The sequence below is a fragment of the Ictidomys tridecemlineatus genome, chromosome 2, assembly GCF_052094955.1.
Source record: "Ictidomys tridecemlineatus isolate mIctTri1 chromosome 2, mIctTri1.hap1, whole genome shotgun sequence".
Classification (NCBI taxonomy): domain Eukaryota; kingdom Metazoa; phylum Chordata; class Mammalia; order Rodentia; family Sciuridae; genus Ictidomys; species Ictidomys tridecemlineatus.
In genome coordinates, this window is record NC_135478.1 from 202,017,694 (window position 1) to 202,041,277 (window position 23,584).

At 43.2% G+C, this 23,584-nt stretch overlaps 2 pseudogenes; one reads left to right on the forward strand and one right to left on the reverse strand.

The window, feature by feature from the left end:
- Positions 1-328: 328 nt before the first annotated feature.
- Positions 329-15,128, reverse strand: LOC144368778 (uncharacterized; annotated as a pseudogene).
- Positions 15,129-21,689: 6,561 nt separating this feature from the next.
- LOC144370318 (aldo-keto reductase family 1 member B10 pseudogene) lies at positions 21,690-23,278 on the forward strand (annotated as a pseudogene).
- The last annotated feature ends 306 nt before the right edge of the window (positions 23,279-23,584 follow it).

Genomic DNA, 23,584 nt, shown 5'->3' on the forward strand with positions numbered 1-23,584 from the left:
AGATGTTCCGGTTTCTGGGTCTACCTACTCAAAAGCAAACAGCAACTGACTATCTTTATGTAGAGGCAAGCAAAAGAAAGCATCTTTTATGTCCAGGACAGTATAGCATTTTTGTTCAGGGTTCAGGGTGCTAAGCAGATTGTACGGATTAGGTACCATGGGGTGAATGTCCTGCACTCTGTTGTTGATCTCTCTTAGGTCTTGAATGGGGCGATAGTCCCTGGTTTCTGGCTTTTTTACTGGTAGCAGGGGAGTGTTCTAGGCCAATTGATAGGGCCTTAGGACCCCTCAGGCCAGATATTTCTGAATATGGGGCCTTATCTCATCTTTAGTTTTTTTTGTTCAGGGGATATTGTTTAATATTAATTGGGGAGGCTGAGGTTTTTAATTTTACCATTATTGGAGGTTGTTTTACAGCTAGGCCTAACTTAGCAGTTTCTGCCCAGGCATCTGGGTAATCTGTTATCCATCTCTGGGATAGCTTGCCTGTTTGATCAGTCTTGGGGGGTGTGAAGAGTTGATGTTCATCTTCTACTGACATAGTTAAAGCCATGACTATAGGAGTTTTTACTGAAGGATTTAGAAATTCCATTTGGGGGCCTTCAGGGTTAAAAGTTATTCTGGCCTTGAGTTTGGTGAGCAGATCTTTGCCCATCAATGGGGCTGGGCATTCTGGGATCACTAGGAAGGAGTGATGGACTTTTTTTTTTCTAGGTCCATGGTCCTCTTAGTTGTCCAAGCCTGATATTTATTGCCATTAGTCCCTTGAATTAGAGACTTTTTAGTTGATAGAGGGCCCAATGGGGCCTTAAAAGCTGAGTATACTGACCCTGTATCTACTTTAAAATTTACTGGGGTCCCCTCCACTTCAAAAGTTACCCTGAGCTTGGGGAGGGGATCCGAGCCCTGACTTTCCTAGTCATCCTCCAGAATTAGAATGGCTGGCTGGTGTGGCTGTTTTTTTTAGGGCACTCTTTGACCCAGTGTTTGTTTTTTTCTGAAGTAGGCACATTGATCTGAGGCCAGATGTGGTTTCTGGCCTGAGGTCAGATGTGGCTTTTGGTGTGGGCCCAGGTATTGTTTTTTTGTCTCCCTGTTTCTTAATTTCTGGCCTATTTGTTGTTGTGACCAGGACTTTAGTCAATGCCTCAGTTTGTCTTTTGCTTCTTTTATCTTCCCTTTGCTCCTTTTCTTTCTCCCTCCTTTGTTCCTTCTCTTCCTCAGTTTCTCTCTTACAGTATATTTTCTCGGCTTCTCTGACTAAATCTCTCAAAGTCATATCTTGTAATCCATCTAAGCATTGTAACTTTTTTTTTTAATATCCAGGGCAGCTTGTCTAATAAAGGCCATCATGACAGATGTTTTTTGATCCTCTGCCTGAGGATCAAAGGAGTATATCTCCTATATGTCTCTATAATTTTCTCCAGAAACATAGAGGGAGATTTATTAGGCCCTTGAATAATATTTTTTACTTTGGCCAAATTAGTTGGCCATCTAGCGGCTGTTCGGAGATCTGCTGTTAGAGCCTGGTGATAAGTGGACAGATATTCCCTACCTTTAAAGGTGTTGGGGTCCCAGTTGGGGCGATTCAAGGGGAAGTTGGCTTTGATTATGTTGGGAAGTTGTGTCGGTTGCCCATCTGGTCCGAGGATTTTTTTGTTTTGTTTTTAAGAGGATTTTCTTTTGTTCCTCTGTCATGAAGAGAGTGCCTAAGAGTTGTTGGCAGTCATCCCAAGTAGGCTGGTATGAAAACATCAATGACTCGATCAGACTTGTGAGCTGGGTGGGGTCCTCGGAAAAAGGGGGATTGTTATTTTTTCAGTTATATAGATCTGAAGAGGAGAAAGGCCAATATTGGTAGGCTTATATTTCTTCATCATGGTTATTTTTTATTATTGGCCCATAAGGACGGAGGTGAAGTATCATGGGGGCTTTAGGGTTTTTAATCATTTGCTGCCGGTGAGTTCTTTTAGTTGGGCCAGCTTCCTCCAGGGGAGGAGGGGCTATGTGTGTCTCGGGGAAGTCATCTGGAGGGTGCTGGGCCGGCTTAACCTCCTCCAATGGTGGAGAAGCTGAGTCAGCAGCAGGGGAATCACTTAGAGGGGGTTGGGGGTTGGGGAACAAAGGCAGGGGATAAGGAAAGGGAGGAGAGTCCAGCAGAGTCAAATCTTGAGACTCAGGGAGAACAAAGGGTGGAGGAGGAGCAGAGGGTTTGAGAGATAGAATCGTGGTGGGAGGAGTAGGAGCAGGGACAAGAAAAGGCTTTACCTATGGAGGAAGAGATTCACAGAGGTCCTGTTAAGTTAAGATATATGGCTGTTGATCTGGATGGCTATGTGGCCCCTGCTGAAAAATAATATCTCTGACTTTTTGAATTAGTGGGGAGTAGAAAGATATTTTTGGAGGCCATCCAGTTCCAAAGGTGGGCCATTCTGAGGCACAGAGAGTCTGCCAGGTCCGGCGCTTTATTGAAAAAGAAAGATTTTGAGCCCTTATGTGGACTTCAGTCCAGTGATCAAGGGTCAGGTACAAAGGTGTGGAATGGGTCTGTCCCATAATGAAAGTTACTTGAACAAACACAGGGACAATACAAACATGACACAAACACGGACACACACAGTAAACATGTAACACAAGTTTAGAGGCAAAGATTAAAAACAGACAGTGAATTTAACCTGAGAGAAAGAATTGTCGGCAAGACCAGATGGGTTGGCAGCAGAATATACCAGATGAGGGCACTTCTGTCCCTCCCAGATGAGGGCACCTCTGTCCCTCCCAGATGAGGGTATCTCCATCCCTCCTAGTCTTTTAAGGTGTCCCTTGAAAGATGTGGCCTGTGGCTTCAGGACACGTCTGTTTATTATTGCCAGGGGGAGCTCATGCTCTCCGCTGGCGATCACACTCTGTTAACCTAAACTGAAAAACCAGAAGGTTCTGAGAGTTCACGCTTTCCACCGAGCCAAAAACCAGAAGGCTCTGAGTGATCACAAAGGAAAAACAAGAAGGAGAAGAAGGAGGAGGAGAAGAAGAAGTTTGGCAGTTGGGGACAGCTCATTCTGGGAACAAGATTAGCAAACAGTTCTTAAGATTTCAACAATGTTTTGTTAAACATATAGAAAAATGGAGTGACAAGTACCTATTTTATTAACCTTTCAGTTCCACAACTTGGCTATTGTGATGTACACTGCTATAAACATTGATTTGCACATGACACTATATTATGTTAATTTTTTAAAATATTTTTTATTTGTAATTAGACACAATACCTTTATTTTATTTATTTATTTTTATGTAGTTCTGAGGATTGAACCTAGCACTTCACACATGCTAGGCAAGCGCTCAACCACTGAGCCAAAACCCCAACCCATTATACTGATTTTTTAAAAAAATATTTGTTAGTTGTAGATGGACATGATGCCTTGTTGTAAAAAAATTATTTATTTATTTATTTATTTTTGTGGTACTGAGGACTGAACCCAGTGCCTCACATGTATTGGGCAAGCACTCTACCACTGAGCTACAACCACAGCCCTGTATGCTGATTTTTAAAAATTAATTTATTTATTTATTGCCTGAGAGATTGAACACAGGGGTGCTTAACTACTGAGCCACATTCCTACCTTTTTTAAAATTTTTTATTTTGAGACAGGATCTCACTAAGTTGCTTAGGCCTTGCTAAATTGCTGAGGCTGGCTGTGTACTTGCAATCCTCTTGCCTCAGTGTGAGGATGGCCTTAGGCCTGAGCCTAAGCAACTCCATTTTTAAAAAACCTCCAGTTTAAAAACTCCAGTCTTATTAGCACACCCAACAGAGCCCTCCAGTATGGCCTCAGACATACTTACTTCCCCTCATCCTGATAAACAGAGTGAAGCCTTTAGTAGGCTGTCCTTGCCTGATAAGAGGTAACAGTGAGAGGATCAGGGTGGAGACCACCAGACCAGATGATTCTGACCCCAGAGTAAATGATGTCATGGAGAAATCTGGTGGTAGCTGATAATGATTGAAAGGGGGATCAAAAGCCACCAAATTTATTATAAATAATAGAGCTAATGAACAGGGATTCAGCCAGCCAAAACAAGGATGCACTCGAGCTGGAGAGCCTGATGAGGACCTGGACTGACATCCCATCCCTTGTCATCATTTTCCTGATCCTTTGTGTGATCCTCACCACTCTCAAACTCTTCCGCCTCATCTGAACCCTAGGGAGAACCACAACTTCTCCCTTTGACCCTCTCCTCAACCGGTCATCCACTCCACACGAGGAGAAGCCTGCCTTGGATCCAGACCTAATCAGCATGGTCTGAGTGTGCATCTGCTGGACTTAAAGCCTAGGCTTAAGACTTTTGATCTGACATTTGAATTTAGCACGAGGAGAGAATGTCTGTCATTAGCCTGTCATGATAAAGTGTGTTTGCAGTACTTAGAATTAATCTAAATTGTTTGCTGTGGATTGATTATTTCTATTGCAGTGCCTAGCATTAAGGATTGTCGTTTTCTTGATTAAGAACCTATAGAGTGAAATTGTATTGATTGATCTGAGTGAATAAAGCATTGAACAGGGGCATTAGCGTGTGGACATTCTTTACTTCTCTCCGTCAATTGCATATGTCACAATTTATCCCCCTGGCAACACACAGCCTCTGAAGTCTCTGGGATTACAGGCATGCCAACTCTTCCTATAGGGTCTTTATTTAGACATCTGAGCAGCCATCTTAAATGTTAACCGCCATCTTTGAGATAAGTTTTGCTTTCCTGTACTTCCTCCTACTCAAACTTCCCTACCCCTATTAGTGACCTACCCATGTTACATAACCATAAGCCAATCCCAGAAGGACAGGTCCACTTGACTCTAGAAAGCCCCACAGTGCTATTAACCTAAGCCAATCCCATTCTATTACCCACCTGCCCAGCTCTGACAAAAGCACCCCTGAGGCTCTCCCTTAGTGCCACAACTACAACTCCAAACCTCTACCCCACAAAAACTGAACACCTGAATATCTCTGGTGCCTCTCTCCTCTCTATGGAGAGATGGCCTTTATTTGTCAGCTTTGACAAATAAATCTTTGTGTGGATCTCTGCCTGATCTCTGTCCTTCATTTCTCCCTCACCAGTCTTTCACTTTCTCACTTTCATTTTGGTGCTGAAACCCAGGATTGGGCTCCTGGTGTGCCCACTCCCCTCTTTGAGGGTCACTGAGCATCCTCAGGCCCCAATTTGGATTCCATCATGGGACCAGGCCTTCCATTTTGCTGAAAGCCCTCTCTGCACCCACCACCAGACCGTTGATTGTCCAGCACTCCTAGGGTTACCGTGTGGTCAGGGTCACCCCCAGCCAAAGCTTTCACAACTACAGCTGATCCCTACTGTCAACAGAGTCTATAAGTGGTCTTTTACTTGGGTCCTGGGTTTTGAGAAAAAAACACTGAGAATGATTGGGAGTTGTTCTTGGTGAGACTATCTCTTGTGTTAATCTCTATGGGCTTCTGCCCCTCTACAGGCTTCTGACCCTACTACACAGTCCCGGCCAGGCACTCAAGTGTCTCTACAAACTCCTGCCCTGATGCTTACCAAGCAGTGGTGAGGATTCCCCTATCCTCTTGACTAGGTGACACTGCAGACTGAGGGATTCCCTACCTCTAAACTCACCTCCTACATCTCACCAAGAATGGCTCCTCATCCATTTCCTCCCATTGTCCCCTAGGCTGCCTCCTGGCTAACCTAGGGTCAATCTCTGTCTCATACCCTGGACCTAAACCCCCCAAAACTTATCCACTTATAAAATCAGATCTGGCCTCAATATCCTTTGGATAATGACTTCAAATGGCTGCTTAACTGCACTCAAGATCCCAATATTATCAGGGATCTTTTCAACTATTGTGAGCGTTCAGGAAAATGGAAAGAGATATCATTCATTCAGGCCTTTTCCTCTCTAGGTTCTAAGACCTCTCTCTGCAACTCATGCTCTCCTGCACAAGTCCTCTTAGCTCTCACCTCCCCTATGCCTGCTTCTAATATACAGAAGATTCTTCCCAGGACTCCTTCTCTTTGACCCAGCAGATGAGCCCCTGCCATACCACAATTCTCTTTCTAGTGAAGCCTCCACAGAAACTGTCCCCTTGGCCCCTCTGCCCTTTTCTTCTCCTGCCACATGCTCACAGGCTGCCCAACCCACATCTCTGTGTCCTTTATGTGAAGTGGCTGGGGTAAATGGTATAACCCAGTTTCCTGTGCCTTTCTCTATGTCAGATCTTTCACAGATAGAAAAGTGGCTTGGATCCTATACTTCAAGTCTCGCCACATATATCAAAGAGTTTCAATATCTGACTCAATCATATAATTTGACCTTCCACAATATCCATATGATCTTGTCTAACACCCTCCTGCCTGAGGATTGGAGGCAAGTTTGGATGCAAGCTAGAAATTATGCTGATGAGGTACATCAGACTTTCCCTGCCCATCCAATTGGCACTAAAGAAATTGGGATTATAATTCACCTAGAGGAATAACTAGTAGAAACAAATTCATTACTTTCCTCATGGCAGGATTTAGAAAGGCATCCCATAAGGCTATCAATTATGAAAGGCTTCAGGAAATCTTCCAAGATAAGAATGAAAACCCTTCAAACTTTTTAGGCCGCAGACCAAGGCTTTATTACAATATACTAATCTGGACCCTGAGATTCCAGATGGAAGCAACTACTAATGACCTACTTTTTCTCCCAGAGGTTCCCCAATGTTAAGGCTAAACTGAGGCACCTGGAGAGGGGGTCCCTAACTCCCCAAGCTTAGGTTCTGGAAGTGGCCTTAAAGTGTATAACAAAAGAAAGGAGAGTGACCACAACACTCAGAGTGACGAAGAGATCTTTATTGCAGCAGTGAGAAAGAGAAGAAGAGAGAGAGAGAGAGAGAGAGAGAGAGAGAGAGAGAGAGAGAGAGAGAGAGAGAGAAAGTGAGAGAAGAAAGAGAGCAAAAGCAAGAGAGGGAGACAGAGAGAGCAAGAGAGAGGGGCCCAGAAGGAGGAAGTTTTTATAGCCAAAATCTAATGAAGTCTTCAGGTCTGCAAGCTGCCTTGTTGTCATACAGTGATTGGATCATACAGTAGTTGCTAAGGGTGTCATCTTCTGCCTTCAGGCTGTTGGGGCATGGGTCAGATGTGGGTTTACGTTGCATCAGACAGGTGAGGATTGAGAGTTCAACCTTGAGTGGGGTTGAGTGTTCAGACTTGACGCATACAGGTAATAAAGAACCAGATGGGGGGTGGGATTTGAGTGCCCAGGTTATCCTGCAGCTATTTGTTCAGCCTGCCCTGCAGACAACTCAGTTTATTCTGTCCTGCACCTAACATTCTTCTCTTTTTATTTTCCTAAGTGACATGGGGGCTGCAAAAATTCATCTGGCTACTTCCTGCTGAGAGGGGGCACCATGGGACCTGCGAGAGCAAGTGGAGGAATGTCCAGGGGACAGGTCTAGGAACACTAGGGCTGCTAGAAATAACACCCAGTGGCTATAGACAGTTATTTCAGCAGGGATAAAGTCCACAGAAGTTCCTTGAAGCCATAAGTTGTCAACAACTGAAGAGATCCTTGGTGTCAGCCTTTGGTCCTGTTGTAGGAACTCTAGAAAATATCGGAGGTGGCTTGGTTAAATCCAGTAATGTTAAGGATGACTGCCCGATTGCAGCCAGTGGAAGGGCAATCACCCTGACCCATAAACTGAGAGTGGGTGGTGTCATCCTGGTGCCATATTGCTTGGATGTAGAAGCGCCATCTGTGGATTGGCATAGAAACTTGAGAGAGATTAATGATTAGTTAAAAAAAAAAGAAGAGGGTTAGCGAGAAATCTTGACTTTGGTGGGCGTGATCGAAGTCCAGGACTGGACATTTGGAACAGGTGTCTTTTTAAGGTGGGAGATATGGTACCAGGGGGAGTGGCCCAAAAGCTTGGCTGCCTTTAGGGTAGTAAGTATGACTGTATGGGGTCCGGTCCAGCAAGGTTCCAATGATTGAGAATGCAGTTCCCAAAGTAAGACTACATCACCCAAAGAGGGTCCAATTTGGTTTGTTGTTGTGCTGGGATTGAGGCAATAAATGGTGCAGAAAGGCACCAGTCTGCATGTTTCCTTAGGAGTTTGCATAGAAGTGTGAGATAGGGCAGGTAGGACACAAGGGGAGTAGGAGTGAATGGAAAGCTTTGGTTGATTAAGAAAAGGCGCCCATGGGGCTGGGGCTGTAGCTCAGTGGTAGAGTACTTGCCTGGAACGTGTGAGGCACTGGGTTCGATCCTCAGCACCACATATAAGTAAATAAATTAAATAAAGGTCCATCAACAACTTAAAAAAAAAAAGAAAGAAAGAAAAGGCGCCCATAGAGTTGCTCAGAGGGGCGAAGGCCTGAGGGAGCTCTTGGCACTGCCTGAATTCAGGTGAGGGCCAACAGCTGGAGATTGGGCCAGGAGAGCCTGAGTTCAATACAAGTTTAGTGAGATGATCCTTGAGAATTAGGCCTCTCAACCTTACCCAAGAATTTGGGTTGGTAGGGGATGTGGAGTCTCCAAATGATGTTGAGGCCTTTGGAGTTGTCTGACTGGATGGAGGTGGGAAGTCTGAACCTGGGAATGATCTGCTCGATGAGGATGGAGGCAATGGTGTCAGCAGTTTCCCTGGAGGCAGGGAAGGCATTTATCCAACCTGAAAAAGTATCAACCCAAGTAAGTAGGTAGTGAAGCTTTTTGTGCCTAGGCATGTGAGTGACGTTGATCTGCCAGTCTTCACCTGGCTGGTGGCTCCCCATCTGATGTGTGGGGAGTTTAGGCTTGATGGTTCCTTGTGGGGATACTGTAGAGCAGACAGAGCAAACAGAGTGGAACTGCTGGAGAGTAGTTCTCATTCCTAGGAATTAAAGCAGAGGTTGTAAAAAACTGGAAAAGGAGTCAGGGAGGGTTTTAGATGGGGGCAGGTTCTGGAGCCAGAGGAGTTCATCATGAGTCATAGGTCTCCATCTTGGGCATTGGGGGCTGGTAGTCTTAAAGAAGTAGTTGATTGACTGGTTGGTAAATTTGTGTATCTGATCTTGTAGGAACTTCTATAGGCAAGTTAATAGACAAGATCCTATTAAGAGAAAGATAAAGAGGACTAATAGGGGTCCTGTGAGGGGGATGAGCCAAGGTCATACTTGACTGAACATTTCCAATGAAGACTGTTGGCCTAGTTGCTGTTTCATCTTTTCTAGCTGTTCTTATCCTTCATTACCCCCAGTAATGACTGTGTTTTGGTTTAACTGTTTTTGTGAAGTGTTTAAGACCAAACTAGTCAAAACTGACTTTATTTCAATCTATTGTTAGGAGTCAGCCAAGTTCCCATAGGGGTCACTCATGGAGGAACTTGAGAGCATCTTCTTAGTTCTGCTAGTGCCATTTGTGCTACGATGAGTCCAGTCTTGCTTGACCATATGGCTTCCCTTGGAAGCATCAGGGATGTCTCCTTTCTCCAATGACCCTCCTATTCACAGCAAGTGCACTGAATGGCTTTTCATTCTCCAGTGGTATCATTAATCTCTTTGATCAGGAGGTTATGTGGCCCAGAGTTGCAAAGCTTTTTAGGGAAATTCCCTGTTCCTTGGATTCAGACTGTCTCAGAGGGTAAGAGCCAAATATTGATTTTCTTGGCCTTTTAAATTTAACTTTAATTTTAAGTCTTGATCTTAAACATCCAGCAAGTCACTCTCACCAGTCTTAAATTAAGAGTAGTGGGCTTTAACTGAAATCTGGCCTACTTTGGAGTTGTTCTGACATGTAGTAAGATGGGAGGCCTTATCTCAGGTAAGGAAGGGCTCTTTTTAAACCTTAGATAAAGTGTTCTAGTACTGAAGCTGATCTTTGCATCTTAAATTTCATTTTATAAAGCTTACATGTATTGTCACATGAATACTAGCTAACACAATATAATATTACATTTAAATTGTACCCAGTGTATAGAACTTTATATTAATCTTATTGATAACAGGTCCAGTTATAGAATATTAAATGATATAAATAAATCTCCAATATATTATTCTTTTTTTTAGAGAGAGAGAGAGAGAGGTAGGTTTTTTTTAATATTTATTTTTTAGTTTTCGACAGACACAACATCTTGTTGGTATGTGATACTGAAGATTGAACCCAGGCCGCACGCATGCCAGGCAAGCACGCTACCACTTGAGCCACATCCCCAGCCTCCAATATATTATTCTTATAAGCCTAAAATGACCATGCATCTTTAGTTTGGAGAACACCAGCTTAATATAATTCTTTTTAAAAGCTTGTTTAAAGCTTTTATCTTTAAGATTTCTATACCTGGAAAATATGAACACATTTAATATACAAAGAAGATTAATAGTACCACAATTACACTGATGTTTTTATATTAATCAAGTTTAGTTCTTAAAGAAATAACATATTATAATATTGCAAAATAACAGTTGTTTTTTACCCATAGTTGTATAATCCTTAATTCCTTCAAGATTACTTGTTGAAAAAACTTACATATATAACCAACTTACACAGACCTTCTTTATCATTTACTTAAACCCTCGTATTTACTTAATCATGTAGACTCTCTTAACCAGAAACACTTTTTCCTTCTATTAAATCCATACCTAGAACCTTCTAATTTCACTTTCTCATCTGTTAACCCCTTCTTTATTCACATTTTGAAACAATCTTTGTAAATTTCTGAATTTGGGCAAATTATTCCATTTTAATAAGAAATATTTTGTTATTTCCAGTACACAATTAATTACATCTGTTTACCATTTCATGAAAACATAAACTATGTTTAAGTATATAGAATTATACTGTTGTAGGGATGAACAAGGCAAGGCACCTAAGATAGCACTGAAGATAGGGAAACAGTTTTATTTGGTTGCAACCAGATTCAGAGGTCACAGCTTCTGTTGTAATCACTTAATACCCTGAATCCCAAGCTTAGGTAGTTTCAGAATTGTGTACCCAGCATGTAAGGGGAGGGGCTCAGAAGTTCCCAGTCTGCAGAAGTTCACATAAAAGCAGTTTTTTTTTCTGTTTTGGGCAAGTTAACCCTTCAAGGACAACACCTGAGAAGGAGAGAGCTTTTTTCCCCCTTTCTTTCCTCCCCTACCAGCTGTTACCATGCAGCCCAGTTGGTAACTTCTCTTATCTTAGAAATGTAGACCTCTCTGTGAAGCCCCAGCTCAAGGCCAAAGGCATTGTTTACATCTTTTTGTGAAAAACTAGTAAAGGGGTGTCTAGCATCTGGAGTGATGATTTTTTTCCAGCCAGTGGCCAATTAAAATAGGGCAACATGAAATGAGGAAGTTTATCTACATAGAACTTTTTGTAGGGACTCTTTTGCCAACAGTCCTAAAATCAGCCATGGACAAGATTTCTGGAGAAGGTCAGTTAAGACTTTTCTGTGGGCCTGGGTATGGAGGGGGAAGACAGGAATGTGGTGCTGAGAGCAGCTGGGGTGGACCTGAGAATGAGGAAGGAGATGTAAAAGAAAAATGGGAAAGGGGTTTGGGATTTTCCCTAGCAGGGAAAACTTGAGTAGTAGAACAGGTAGAGCAGCGGGGAAGACAGAGCAAATATCCCAAAAGGCCTGTAAGGGACTTTAAATTCTTACTAATCTTGTTTTCAGTGGTGACAAAGCAATTTTAGAGGCCATTTCACCAGATCTCAGATAGGGGTCTGAGTGCTCTTCTCAGCTCTTTTGAGCTTTGGTTTAGCTGGTAAGAGGGCCTGGTGGGATCCAGTATGGGCACTGTCAGGAGACGAAAGGAGTGAGTGGATGGAGGGATACCTTCAGTAACTGCTACCTCATGCAAGGGGGCAAAGGTCTGAGGAAGGGCAGTGGTATAGGTTTTTGGTCTAGTAATTGGAGGGGAGAAAGGAGGTTGTGCAGGCCAGGGAAACAGGTAAGGGCCTGGGGCAGAAGGTTAAGGGTGAGGACCTATCCAAGCCAGGTGATAGGGTGAAGGTTCATCAGCAGGGTCAAAAGTAGTGGAGAAGGCTGGGGATTGGTGGTTGGGGGGGTTGGTTTGCAAGCTAGAAGAATTTATAGAGGTTTTCAAGAAGTGCAGAGAGCAGGTTTGGATCAGAGCAAGAAGAAAGCTTGGAAATAAATAAGGAAGGAGGTTGTCCCTGGGGTGTTTTCCTTCCCACAAGTGGGTGAAGAGGTTTGCTGGAGATCAACCTTCAAATCCTACCAAGACCACCATTGGGTTTAGGACTCCAGGAAGGGGAACTCACCAATTGAAGGCCAATGGTAGATGTAGTTCTGTGGATGAGAAAAATGGGTTCGGGTCATCCGGTGAGTGGCACTTCTGAAAGAAGAGGGACCCAAAAGTGGGTTTTCACCCTCTTCCCAGGTTTTGGCACCAGATGAAAGGAAAGTGACCACAACACTCAGAGCAACCAAGAGATCTTTATTGCAGCAGTGAGAAAGAGGAGAGAGAAAGAGATAGATAGAGATAGATAGAGAGAGAGAGAGAGAGAGAGAGAGAGAGAGAGAGAGGAAACAGAGAGCAAGAGAAAACAAAAGCAAGAGAGGAAGACAGAGAGAGCAAGAGAGGGGCCCAGAAGGAGGGAGTTTTTATAGCCAAAATCTAACAGGGTCACTGGGTCTGCAAGCTGCCTTGTTGGCATACAGTGATTGAATCATAAAGTAGTTGTTATGGGTGTCATTTTCTGCCTTCAGGCAGATGGGGCAGGGTTCAGATGTGGATGGGTTCAGATGTCTGTTGCACCAGACAGGTGGGTATTAAGTGTTCAGCCTTGAGTGGGGTTGAGTGTTCAGACTTGACACAAACAGGTGATAAAGGACCAGACAGAGGTGGGGTTGAGTCCCCAGGTTATCTTGCAGCTAACATTTGTTCAGCCTGCCCTGCAGACAACTTAGTTCAGCCTTCCCTGCACCTAACAAGAGAGACGAGAAGACCAGAAGCAGAAATATCAGATCCTTGCTCAAGCTATCCATCCAGCATTAGCATCTGTCCCTGGTTCCACTGGCCTGTGGAAGGGTCCCTCAGGACTGCCTTCACTCTGTTTTAAATGTGGTCAGACAGTTCACTAGGGTCATACATGTCCTAAACCTCGAAAGCTTCCAGGCCCTTGTCCTAAATGCTATCAGAAGAGACACTGGGCTGTTGACTGTCCCTGAGCATGTAGCAACCCCTGGCCATTTGGTCCTTCTGGCTCCCCTTTCCAACTCTTAGGACTGGCTGCAGAGGACTGATGAGGCCCAGGTCCCCATCATCCAACCCCTTCTTCCTATACACCAGGGCTACATATTCAGTTCTCAAGGAGTTCTGGGGGCCTACTACTCGTTCTATGTCCTCTATTGTCGGGGTAGGGGGTAAACCTTACAAACCCTTACAGACACCTAGCCTTGTTTGTGCTTTTGGCTCTCTAATTGTTATTCACTCCTTTTTGGTCATTCCAAATTGCCCTGTTTCCCTTATGGGAAGGGTCATCCTCACTGTCTGGAATGTTTCAAGTTCTTCTTTTGCCTCACACCACAAGCCCATTCACATCTGTTTGAAAGACCCCCTTTATCTTCTGGCCCTGCTCTCCTAACAAAAACTTCTAGGCTTATAGCCTATCATTCAAGACTGCTGAGAGTCATAGCCAAGTAGGAATGACACAATTTCCTTGTCAGGCTACCCAATGTTGCTTAGAGGGAGGACTCTCTATTGTGGAAATGGGCTTGCCTTGGACCCAGGTCATTTGCAGTGACATTGCATGAATGTTTGAGAGTTTTGGTTGAAAGGTCACCCTGCTCAAGGACCAGGGTGGATCCGGGTTTAGGGTGGATCTGGGTTTAGGGTGGATCCTGCTGGGAATATGGCGTATCCTGCTGCCTCAGGCACCGGCTCCTTGAGTTCCCGTTGAGTTCTCGCGGGATTCAGAGAGTATTTGGTATGCAGAGCCCGGTGGAGTGTGTGGATTTTCCCAGAACGTGCATGTAGAGGGCCGGTGAGAGTTTGGGAATAAAGAATTGCTGTTTGAATCTACAAGGCTGTGAGTGGCACAGTGATTTTGTGCCCAGCCAGACTGTGGCACAAGACCTCTTTCAAAAGGGATTCCTTAGACCTACTCATTCCCCTTATAACCCCCCATCTTGACAGTAATAAAGTCCAATGGTTCCCACCACTTGCTCCAAGATCTCTGTTCCATCAACTCTGTGGTCATCCCAATCCATCCCATGGTAACCAATCCTTATACCCTCTCTCCCCCATTCCTTCTGGGATCTCTTACTTCTCAGTACTAGACCTGAAAGATGCCTTTTTCTCTATTCCCCTCCATTCTGACTCTCAAGACATTTTCACCTTTACATGGACAGACCCTGCGTCTTACAACTCCACTCAGCTGACATGGACAGTTCTCCCCCAAGGGTTCTGAGATTGCCCTCACATCTTCAGACAGACCTTTGCTAAGGACCTATCATCCATACATCTCTCTCAGTCTATGGTGCTACAGTATGTTGATGACCTCCTTCTTTGCAGTCCCTCCTTTGAGCTCAGTCATCAGGACAATAGTAAATTTCTTAACTTCCTTTCTGGCTATAGGGTTTCCCCATCCAAGGTACAGATTTCCTTGGTAATAGTAACATACCTATGCCTCCTCCTGACCCCTACACACAAAGCCATCACAGCTGATATAGAAAGGGCCTTATGGCTAATATACCAACGCCATCTACTAAGGAAGAAATTCTTTCCTTTCTAGGTGTGGCAGGATTCCTCAGAACTTGGATTCCTAACTACTCTATATTGGCTAAGCATCTATATGGTACTGCCCATTCTCTGAACCCCTATTGCACTCTGTTACAAAGCCTTCACCAGGCTCCAGCAGGCCTTCCTCCAGGCCCCTGATCTCCATCTCCCTGATCTCACACGCCCATTTCACCTTTACATGGTTGAAAAGCAGGGATTTGCTCTAGGGGTCCTCAGACACATGCTGGGGCCAACCTTTACCCCTGTGGTTTATCTACCAAAGGTCTTGACCCTACTGTTCGTGGATAGGCTTCTTGCCTATGAACATTGGCCACAGTCTCTCTACTCATTAACAAGTCAAAGAAACTCACCTTTGGAGCCCCACTCACCATCCTGGCTCCCCATCATCTAAAGGAACTTCTCACCTACAAGAGCTTACATTTCTTACCCTGCTGTCGCCTTTTATCTCTACAGGTTTCTCTGGTGTAAGATCCCAGCCTTACTTTCCACTCTCCTCTCTGTTCCTCAGGACTCTTCCACCTCTTCTCCTCTTACCCATTCACGCACTGAAACTCTGGAGGTGGTTCATCTACATCCCTCCCACAAAAAGGAAGGCAACATACACATGGTTCACAAATGGCTCCTCTTACCTTCAGGAGGGAGTTTCTCAGGCAGGGTATGCTATAGTCTCTCTAACCTTCATTTTGGAAGTGGCTCCCATCCCCAATAATACATCCAATCAGCAGGCTGAACTTGTTGCCCTCATCAGAATCTTTGCTTTGGCAAAGGGAGGCTCCCTCAATATCTACAGTGACTCTAAATATACTTTCCACATAATTCTCTCCCACTCTGCTATTTGGGAGGAGCACGGATTCCTTACCACCAAGGGAACTTCAATTACTAATGCCCCCTTTATCATTGATATCCTTCAGGCCTCAAAGCTTCCCACTGCCGTTGGAATCTCACATTGTATATCCCATCAGGCATACACCTCCTTTGTGACACTCAGCAACAACAAGGCAGACTCTGAGGCAAGGGCCACCACCCTCCAAAAGCCTACTCCACCTGCGGTCCTCTGCCTTGCTAGTCCCTAGACGACTCTTCCCCACCTGACACTCAACAGATGCTTACCTTCCTTCACCCTAACACCACATCTTTAAAACAATTTCTCAGGGACTGAGGTTGTGACTCAAGTGGTAGAGTGCTCCCCTAGCACATGTGAGGCACTGGGTTTGATCCTCAGCACTACATAAAAATAAAATATATTGTATCCACCTATAACTAAAAAAAAATATTAAAGAAAAACAATTTCTCACTTCCCATCTTAAACTCTCTCCAGAGGACCTACAATTTCTTTTTACCTTCTCTGCCTCCTGTGAAATCTGCCAAAAACCAATCCCACCTCCAATCTCTGCCTACCTGCCTTCCCTTTACACCAAGCAAGAGGACATCTCCCTTACTCTGATTGGCAGCTGGCTTTCACCCATATGCCCCAAGTAAAGCGGTACAAATTTCTCTTGGTACTTGTCGACACCTTCTCAGGATGGATTGAGATTTTTCCTACCATCAATAAATGGGCCCCTTCTGTGGTCAACAACCTCATTGAACACATTCTTCCCCAATTTGGCCTCCCCTCTTCATTCCAGTCTGATAATGGTCCTGAATTTACTTCCCATGTTTCACAGTCTGTAGTTAAGGTTCTCAACATCTCCTGACATTTTCATATTCCCTACCATTCCCAGTCCTCTGGCAAGGTGGAATGTACTGTTAAACCCCAATGAAAAGAAAAGACTCCAATTTTAAACAAATGAAAGCAAACTTGTATTTGTGTACACAAAGGAAGCTGATCAGCAGCTGACTCCCCTAACACAGGCTATAGACTAGCATCCCCAGCTCCCCAAGAAGGAGATTTTATAGCTCAAAAAGTTACAAAAAAAAAAAAAAAAAAAGATGGGGGAGGTGTCTTGAGAACTCCAGCTGATAGGATTTTGACAAGCATAATACAAAAGTAAATAATAGGTTAATGATCTAAATGGCTCAACATTTCAAGTTAGGGAGTAAATTCAGATCCCAGCATCAGAATTTATGAGGCGCCGCTGAGGTTTCAGAGAGGGTTGTTATCTGGTCAGGGAAAGCCAGGCAAGGGTGACTTCAAGGCACAGGCGGGCATTCCAAGCAAGTTTAAAATATCAAAATATGGCCAGGCCAAATTGAAATCCTAATATTTTACAGAAAACAGAAATGAACCTTTTCTAACTTTTGAAGAAATGGCTCCCGATCTTAAGGTCTTAAGAGGGAATTAGGCTGGGTTTATCAGTACCAACTGGACCTTGAAGAAGATTCTCACTAAACTATCCTTTGACTTACATTTAGATTGGACTAAACTCCTTCCTTTGGCTCTTCTTAGGTATGAGTCCTCCCAAAGAAGCCAGTCAACATCTCCCCTTTTGAGCTTCTATATGGATGGCCTATCCCCCTGCTCAGCTCACAACCCTCTGATTCCCCACTACCCCTTGTTCCTCATCTTTTCTGCCCCCTTCTTGCATACATTAGGAACCTTCTTTGGCAATACTGTAATGCTGTTCTGGCAAAGCCTAATTCCATCTCTTCCCCTTCTCCCACTCTGACTCCTCCTCTCAACTCTCCTCAAAATGGACTGGAACCTATTGGGACATTCTTACCACTCCCTCAGCAGCCCACCTTGAGGGCATCCCATATTGGATTCATAACTCCCATTTAAATGGTTTTCTCTGCCATTTTATACAATGATACCCATAGCCCTCTCAAGCTGCGTTTCTCCAAGGCCCCTAATCTTCCTTTGGTCTCTGAGGACCACGAGGACACTGCAGAACCATGAGTACCACTCTTTCCTTTTTCATTTTTGCCCTTTCCCTTATTCTGCACTCACCTCCCAGGGGTACCATTACCAGGAATTAGCATTCCAATTTCTAGGAAACTTACAGCAAATTGCTGACAGTCCTGGCCAGCTCCTTTGTACACAAATATAAACTTGCTTTAATTTGATTCAAATTGGAGTTGATGGTCTTTTCTTCACATCATGGTTTAACAGTCAGCTCTGATAAGTAAACTCTCCTGTGTATCTCTGCCCCGGTCTCCGTCTTTCATTTCTCTCTTACCCATCTCTCATTCCTTGCTTTCCCGTCAGCTACTACCTGGTTGTAAAAACAAACAAAACAAACCAGAACTATGTTTATGTTGCTACTGTGATCCTACAGGATATATATATATATATATATATATATATATATATATATATATATATATATATATAAAAGCTTACGTTTTAAAACTCAAAATATTTCTGATTTTGACCATGCTTCTTTGTTAATACCTCCTTTTCTAAATCTTTGCCACATGCACCTCAGATAGAGCACTAATCTCCAGGATATATAAAGGATACAAAACCTTAACACCAAAAAAAAAAAAAAAATCAATTAATGGGCTAAGAAACTGAAAAGACACTTCACAGAAGAAGAAATGCAATTGATCAACAAACATCTGGAAAAAAATGTTCATCATCTCAAGCAATTAGAGAAATGCAAACCAAAACTACTCCAAGATTTCATCTCATTCCAGGCAGAATAGCAATTATTAAGAATACAAGCAATAATAAGTATTGGCAAGGATGTGGGGGGAAAGGTACACTCATACATTGCTGGTGGCACTACAAATTGGTGCAACTGGTACTGCTGGTTACTGAAAGGAAGTCCTGATTCCTCACATGTTGATGTATAATATTAGAGAAGCACACCGAGGCAAGCATATAAAGCAGAGTTTATTTTAAAAGAGGTAACATAGACTTTTCCCAGGAAGAAGAAAGGAACCATATCTGGTATCCTGGTGTCCCAAGAAGCGAGGTGTTCTACCCCCTTTTATATATCCTAGGCTTCCTTTGCTCTCCTGCCCTCTTCCCCTTATTTCTCTCCTTTCAGTGTAGAGACTTGGCCTAGGAAATGCTCAATGGGATGGCCAAAAGGGTGAAAAACAGGTGAACTCAAGCGGGAAGAGAAGTATGGAGCAGCCCAAGACACATTAATTAACAATTTTATAGCTCCCTATAGGGAGGAGCAATTCCTGGGACAGGTTACCTTAGCAACAGGTTGGAGCAGGGGCGGGTTCTTGTTAAGGGTGGAGGAAAGGCTCTGAAGTAATTAACATGTAAATACCTCGGGGAGCAGACTCAGATTGGCTTCCTTGATACAACCTGACTGGATTTACCTCTATCTATACTGACTGCCTAATTCTGGCTTCACACTACTTTGGAAAGCAGAGTGAAGATTCCTCAGAAAACTTGGAATGAAACTACCATTGATCCGGTTAACCCACTCCTCTGTTTATACCCAAAGGACAACATACTTGTAAGGATGACCTTAGCCTAAGCAACTCTATTTTAAAATAAACCTGCAGTCTGTGCCTCCCAATATGTCATTGGACATAGCCTGATAAAAACAAGTCACTTTCCACAACCCAGATAAGAGGGTGAAGTCACTTGTCATTTATTGTAACCTTGATAAGAGTCAGAAGGGTAATATTAGGGTGGAAACCAGTAGACCATATGTCCTCTCTAAAATGTAAGATGTCACTAAGAAACCTGGTAACAGCTGGTAGGGACCAAAAGGGTACACAAAAGCCCCAAAATTTAGTATAAATAATGGGACAAAGGAACAGACATTCAGCCAGCCTATACTGATGCTCACATGCCAGAGAGCCTGATGAGAATCTGGACTGATATCCTAACTCCTCATCATTTGCCTGATCCTGTGCATTGTTCTCACCACTCTCAAACTCTACAGCAGCCTCTTGACCCTGGTGAGAAAGGCGACTTCTCCTTATGAGGGTCTCAGCCAGCTGTCAACTCCACCCCAGGAGAGGCCTCCATTTTCCTGACCTGATCACTGCAGTCTGAGTGAGTGTGCATCTGCTGGACTTAAGACCTAAAACTTAAGACTTTAAATCTAGCACTTGAGCTTAGCATGCAGAGAGAATGTCCATAATAGGTCTGTCATGATTAAGAGTGTTTGCAGTGCTTTGACTTAAGTTTGAATTTGTTTGCTTTGAATTAGTTGTGTTTATTGCTTTTATAAGTCTGAATTAATGTATTTGTAGTGGCCAACATTAAGTATTGTCATTTTCTTGATTAAGAACCTTGTCAAGAGGGGGCAAAATTGCAACGTATGCAGTTGAGGGTAGAAATAAAGAATGTCTACTTGCTTCTGCACCTTTCAACGCTTTATTCATTCAAATTAGTCATTACAATTTCACTCTATAGGTTCTTTTTAAATTTTTTTAAAAATTTTTTAGGTATAGATGGACACAACACAATGCCTTTATTTTTACGTGGTGCTGAAAATCAAACCCTGGTCCCGTAAGTGCTAGGTGAGCACTGTACCACTGAGCCACAATCCCAGACCCTCTATAGGTTCTTAATCAAGAAAATGACAACCCTTAATGCTAGGTACTGCAATAGACATAATCAATTCACAGCAAACAATTCTAGGTTAATAAATTCACATCAAACAATTCTAGATTAATTCTAAGCACTGCAACACACCTAATCATAACAGGCTAATGACAGACATTTCCTCTGCAAGTTGAAAAGTCTCAAGCCTTAGGCTTTATGTCTAGCAGATGCACACTTACTTAGACTGTGGCCACCAGGTCTGGAGCCAAGGCAGGCCTAACTGGTAAATTTTGCCAATTTCCCTGGCCAAATAAAAATATTTATTAAGTCACTTTTTACTGTTTAAATACTTGGACAATGCTGGGCCATTCTATAATTTAAAGCTAATGATGCTCTAGCTTATATCAACTGTTTTTCTGCAATTTTAAAAAATAAAAAAGGGAGAAACAGAATTCCACATAACCGCACAAAATCCCACAAAATTATTTAAAAAGAAATTTAAGGGCGCTGGGTTGTGGCTCAGTGGTGGAGCACTTGTCTTGCATGCATAAGGCCCTGGGTTCGATCCTCAGCACCACATAAAAATAAATAAATAAAAATAAAGATATTTAAAAAATTTAAATTGTGATATAAAAAGCCTAACTACTGCTGAGCAACACATGGAACAATAGAATAAACCAGATTCAGTAATAATATAGGTGTCGCCAGGGGACAAAAGTGCTATGTATGCAGTCAAGGGGAAAAATAAAGAATGTCCATGTGCTTCTGTCCCTTTCAATGCTTTATTCATTCAAATCACTCAAAATAGTTTCACTCTATAGGCTTTTGATCAAGGAAACAACAAACCTTAATGCTAGGCACTACAATAGACATAATCAATTCACAGCAAACAATTCTAGATTAATTCTAAGCACTGCAAACACACTTAATCATGACAGGCTAATGACAGACATTCCCTCTGCATGCTAAATTCAACAGTCTTAAACCTCAGGATTTATGTCCAGCAGATTCGCATTCACTTAGACCACAGTGAATCAAGGCAGGCTTTTCCTGGCATGAGTGGATGACCGGTTGAGAAGAGGGTTATAGGGAGAAGTTACGGCTCTCACCAGGGTCCAGATGAGTCAGTAGAGTTTGAGAGCAGTGAGGATTGCACAGAGGATCAGGAAAGTGATGGTATGTCAGGTCCTCATGAGGTTCTCCAGATCGAGGGCATCCTTGTTTCAGCTGGCTGAATCCCTGTTCATCAGCTCTATTACTTATACTAAATTTGGGGGCTTTTGATCCCCCTTTCAATCCTTATCAGCTACCACCAGATTTCTTCATGACATCATTACCTTGGGGTCAGAAACATATGGTCTGGTGGTCTTCACCTTGATCTTCTCTCCTTTCTCTCTTATCAGGCAAGGACAACCTGCCAGGGACTTCACTCTGTTTATCAGGGTGAGGAGAAGTAACTTGTTTGAGGCCATATTGGAGGGCTCTGTGTGTGTGTCTGGTGAAACTGCATGTTTCAAACTGGAGTTTTTAAAATGGAGTTGCTGACACCAGACATCTATGTGTTCTCTCAAAGCCATTTCTGCACCAACCATGGCCACCTTTGTGGAGCTCAGCACCAAAGCCAAGATGCTTGTCTTTGGTCTGGGCACCTGGAAGTCTCCCCCAAACAAAGTCAAAGAAGCCATGAAGGTGGCCATTGGCAGAATATCGCCACATAGACTGTGCCTACATCTATCAGAATGAGAATGAGGTTGGAGAAGCTATCCAAGAGAAGGTCCAAGAGAAGGTGGTGAAGTGGGAGGACCTCTTTGTTGTGAGCAAGTTGTGGTGCACTTTCTTTGAGAGTAAGCTTGTGAAGGAAGCCTCAAGGATCTGAAACTGGACTATCTGGATGTCTATCTTATTCATTGGCCCCAGGGATTTCAGGCTGGGAAGGTCTTATTCCCCAAAGATGATAAAGGTAACAACCTCATCAGTAAAGTTACATTCTTGGATGCTGGGAGGTCATGGAGGAGCTGGTGAATGAGGGGTTGGTGAAAGCTCTTGGGGTCTCCAACTTCAACCACTTGCAGATTGAAAAGATCTTGAATAAGCCTGGACTCAAATATAAACCAGGGACTAACCAGGTCGAGTGTACACCCATTCCTCACCCAGGAGAAATTGATCCTATACTGCTACTATAAGGGCATCACTATCACAGCCTACAGCCCCCTGGGCTCTCCAGATAGACCTTGGGCCAAACCAGAAGACTCTTCACTACTGGAGGACCCTAAGATAAAGGAAATTGCTGCAAGGCACCAAAAAAATCCCCAGCCCAGGTTCATATTCGGTTCCATATCCAGAGGAATGTGGTGGTGATCCCCAAGTCTGTGACACCAGAACATATTGTCGAGAACTTTCAGGACTTTGACTTCAAATTGAGTGATTAGGAGATGGTGATCTTACTCAGCTTCAACAGAAACTGGAGGATCTGTGTCCTGGCTAACCAGGCTCATTTGCCGGAATACCCCTACAGTGCTGATTACTGAAGCTGAATCTCCTCATGAGACACTTAGTGGATTCTTTCTCTTCACTGAAGTTTTATTTGCTCTCCCTAAGGCCCATTTTAGCCAAATTTATATGAAATCATATTGTGCCTGATCTTGCCAGAATCTAGGCAAAATTGAAAAAAAAATTTATTTGCATTATAGTTGTATACAATGGGATTTTTAATGCTCTAATCATACATGCATGCAACATTAGTTGCTCAATCTCCTTCCCATAACCTTGTTTCCTTCTCCTCCTCCCTCCCCCTAAGCAAGGTTTTATTTAGATCCATATGTTGAACCAGGAAAAGACTTATCACAGGGAAGTATGACTCAGATGAGCAAATGACTGTTTCTTCCACTTATGTGATCTGAACAAATGTTTGTTAAACAACAGGGTCTCTGCTACAATTGAGCATGCAAAAATAAAAATTAAAAAATAATGAAAGTTAAAAAAATAATAAAATAAAATGGAGTTGCTTAGGCTCAGGCTTAAGAGCATCCTCACAATAGGGCAGAGGCTGTGCTTGTGTATATTCAGAAAACCCAACCTGTCATTGTGGAGACAAATGAAGGACCTGACAATTCAGGCTGAGCAGATAGTTCAATAACCGGGAGGAAATAAGACTACAACTACAATGTTTGGGGCCATGCTAGCTTTGTTGAGGAGTCAGGTAAGTAGAGTCTATGGAGAAACTTATTGGACCTATTTTCAAGATCCACCTCAGCTGTATGGTCTGGAGAATCCATCCCATATAATGATACTGATATGATAGGAGGTTTTACAAACACATTACACCTATTCATGCCACTGGGTTTAATTATACAGGCGACAGTGGGTATTCACCTATATGTTGGTCCTGTGATAAACATGCTGGCTGTTTAAAATAACTTTTGAGGAAAAGACAGCATAT